Source organism: Arachis stenosperma, chromosome 5 (genome assembly GCF_014773155.1).
Source record: "Arachis stenosperma cultivar V10309 chromosome 5, arast.V10309.gnm1.PFL2, whole genome shotgun sequence".
NCBI lineage: Eukaryota > Viridiplantae > Streptophyta > Magnoliopsida > Fabales > Fabaceae > Arachis > Arachis stenosperma.
In genome coordinates this window covers 33,725,915-33,729,044 of record NC_080381.1, presented here as the reverse complement: position 1 = coordinate 33,729,044, position 3,130 = coordinate 33,725,915, and the positions used below count along the sequence as shown (strand labels likewise).

Below are 3,130 nucleotides of genomic sequence, written 5' to 3'. Positions count from 1 at the left end.
CGTTTAAACGCCAGCCAGGATGCCTGGCTGGGCGTTTAACGCCCAAAAGGGTAGTAGTTTGGGCGTTAAACGCCAGAATGTGCACCATTCTGGGCGTTTAACGCCAGGATGGCACAAGAGGGAAGATTTTGTTTTCAAATCAATTTTCTTTCAAGTTTTCAAAATTTTTCAAAATCAAATCTTTTTCAAATCAAATCTTTTCAATCAAATGTTTTCAAAATCAATTTCTTTCCTTTTTCAAAGATACTTACTAACAATTAATGATGTGATTGAACATTTCAAGTATGTTGCCTTTTCTGTTGAGAAAGGTTTAATGTTTGAATCATATCTTTTCTTGTTAGGCAAGTCATTAATTTTTAAAATCATATCTTTTTTTTTATTGTTTTCAAATCATATCTTTTTAAAATTGTTTTAAAATCAAATCTTTTTAAAATTGTTTTCAAATCATATCTTCTCAATCACATCTTTTTAAAACCAATCATATCTTCTTAACCACATCTTTTTCAAAATAGTTTTTAATCAAATCTTTTTGATTTCTAATTTCAAAATCTTTTTCAAAAATCAATTGATTTCTTTCCCACTCTTATTTTCGAAAATTAATTAGTATTTTTCAAAATGTTTTTAAAATCTTTTACTTAATTTTCGAAAATCACTTCCCTTCTTCTCACATCCTTCTATTTATGGAATAACACTATCCCTTAATGCAAAATTCGAACTCCATCTTCTTTGATAAGTTCGAATTTTCTACCTCTGTCTTCCATTTTTCTTTTCCTCTGACACCTCAAGGAATCTCTATACTGTGACATAGAGGATTCCACATTTTCTTGTTCTCTTCTCTTTCATATGAGCAGGAACAAAGACAAGGGCATTCTTGTTGAAGGTGACCCTGAACCTGAAAGAACCTTGAAGCGAAAGCTAAGAGAAGCTAAGGCACAACTCTTTGTTGAGGACCTGACCGAATTCTTCAAAGAAGAAGAACCTATGGCAGCCGAAAAACAACAACAATGCCAACAATGCAAGGAAGGTGCTGGGTGACTTTACTGCACCTACTCCCGACTTCTATGGGAGAAGCATCTCTATCCCTGCCATTAGAGCAAACAACTTTGAGCTCAAGCCTCAATTAGTTTCTCTAATGCAACAGAATTGCAAGTTCCATGGACTTCCATTGGAAGATCCTCATCAGTTCTTAGCTGAGTTCTTGCAAATCTGTGACACAGTCAAGACTAATGGGGTTGACCCTGAGGTCTACAGACTGATGCTATTCCCTTTTGCTGTAAGAGACAGAGCTAGAATATGGTTGGACTCTCAACCTAAAGAAAGCCTGGACTCTTGGGAAAAGCTAGTCAATGCCTTTTTAGCAAAGTTCTTTCCACCTCAAAAATTGAGTAAGCTTAGAGTGGAAGTCCAAACCTTCAGACAGAAGGATGGAGAATCCCTCTATGAAGCTTGGGAAAGATACAAACAATTGATCAGAAAGTGTCCTTCTGATATGCTTTCTGAATGGAGCATCATAGGTATTTTCTATGATGGTCTCTCTGAACTATCCAAGATGTCTTTGGATAGCTCTGCTGGAGGATCTCTTCATCTGAAGAAGACGCCTACAGAAGCTCAAGAACTAATTGAAATGGTCGCAAATAACCAATTCATGTACACTTCTGAAAGGAATCCTGTGAACAATGGGACAAATCAGAAGAAAGGAGTTCTTGAGATTGATACTCTGAATGCCATTCTGGCTCAGAATAAAATATTGACTCAACAAGTCAATTTGATTTCTCAAAGTCTGTCTGGAATGCAAAATGCACCAAGCAGTACTAAGGATGCTTCATCTGAAGAAGAAGCTTATGATCCTGAGAACCCTTCAATGGAAGAGGTGAATTACCTAGAAGAACCCTATGGAAATACCTATAATTCTTCATGGAGAAATCACCCAAATTTCTCATGGAAGAATCAAGAGAGACCTCAACAAGGTTTCAATAACAATAATGGTGGAAGAAACAGGTTTAGCAATGGCAAGCCTTTTCCATCATCTTCTCAGCAACAGACAGAGAATTCTAAGCAGAGCCACTCTGACTTAGCAACCATGGTCTCTGATCTAATCAAAACCACTCAAAAGTTTCATGACTGAAACAAGGTCCTCCATTAGGAACTTGGAGGCACAAGTGGGACAGCTGAGCAAGAAAGTAACTGAACTCCCTCCTAGTACTCTCCCAAGCAATACAGAAGAAAATCCAAAAGGAGAGTGCAAGGCCATCAACATGGCCAAATTTGGAGAGGAAGGAAAGGCAGTGAACGCCACTGAGGAAGGCCTCAATGGACGTGCACTAGCCTCCACTGAGTCCCCTAATGAGGAACCATGGGAATCTGAGGCTCAAAATGAGACCATAGAGATTCCATTGGATTTACTTCTGCCATTCATGAGCTCTGATGAGTATTCTTCCTCTGAAGAGGACGAGTATGTCACTGAAGAGCAAGTTGCTAAATACCTTGGAGCAATCATGAAGCTAAATGACAAGTTATTTGGAAATGAGACTTGGGAGAACAAACCTCCTTTGCTCACCAAAGAACTGGATGACTTGTCTAGGCAGAAATTACCTCCAAAGAGACAAGACCCTGGGAAGTTTTCAATACCTTGTACCATAGGCACCATGACCTTCAAGAAGGCTCTGTGTGACTTAGGGTCAAGTGTAAACCTCATGCCTCTCTCTGTAATGGAGAAGCTAGAGATCTTTGAGGCACAAGCTGCAAGAATCTCACTAGAGATGGCAGACAACTCAAGGAAACAAGCTCATGGACTTGTAGAAGATGTTTTGGTGAAAGTTGAAGACCATTACATCCCTACTGATTTCATAGTCCTAGAGACTGGGAAGTGCATGGATGAATCCGTCATCCTTGGCAGACCCTTCCTTGCCACAGCAAAGGCTGTGATTGATGTTGATAGAGGTGAAGTGATCATTCAAGTGAATGAAGAATCCTTTGTGTTTAAGGCTCAAAGATACCCCTCTGTCACCATGGAGAGGAAGCATGAAGAGCTTCTCTCAAATCAGAGTCAAGCAGAGCCCCCACAGTCAAACTTTAAGTTTGGTGTTGGGAGGCCACAACCAAACTCTAAGTTTGGTATTGAACCCCCACA

General features: G+C 39.3%; 1 non-coding gene across 1 annotated transcript; it reads right to left on the bottom strand.

Annotated features, from left to right (window-relative positions):
- Window positions 1–1,387: 1,387 nt before the first annotated feature.
- Window positions 1,388–1,495, bottom strand: LOC130984635 (small nucleolar RNA R71). The gene has a single exon (XR_009088553.1). It is a non-coding gene; the product is annotated as a small nucleolar RNA R71 (small nucleolar RNA).
- Window positions 1,496–3,130: the final 1,635 nt, after the last annotated feature.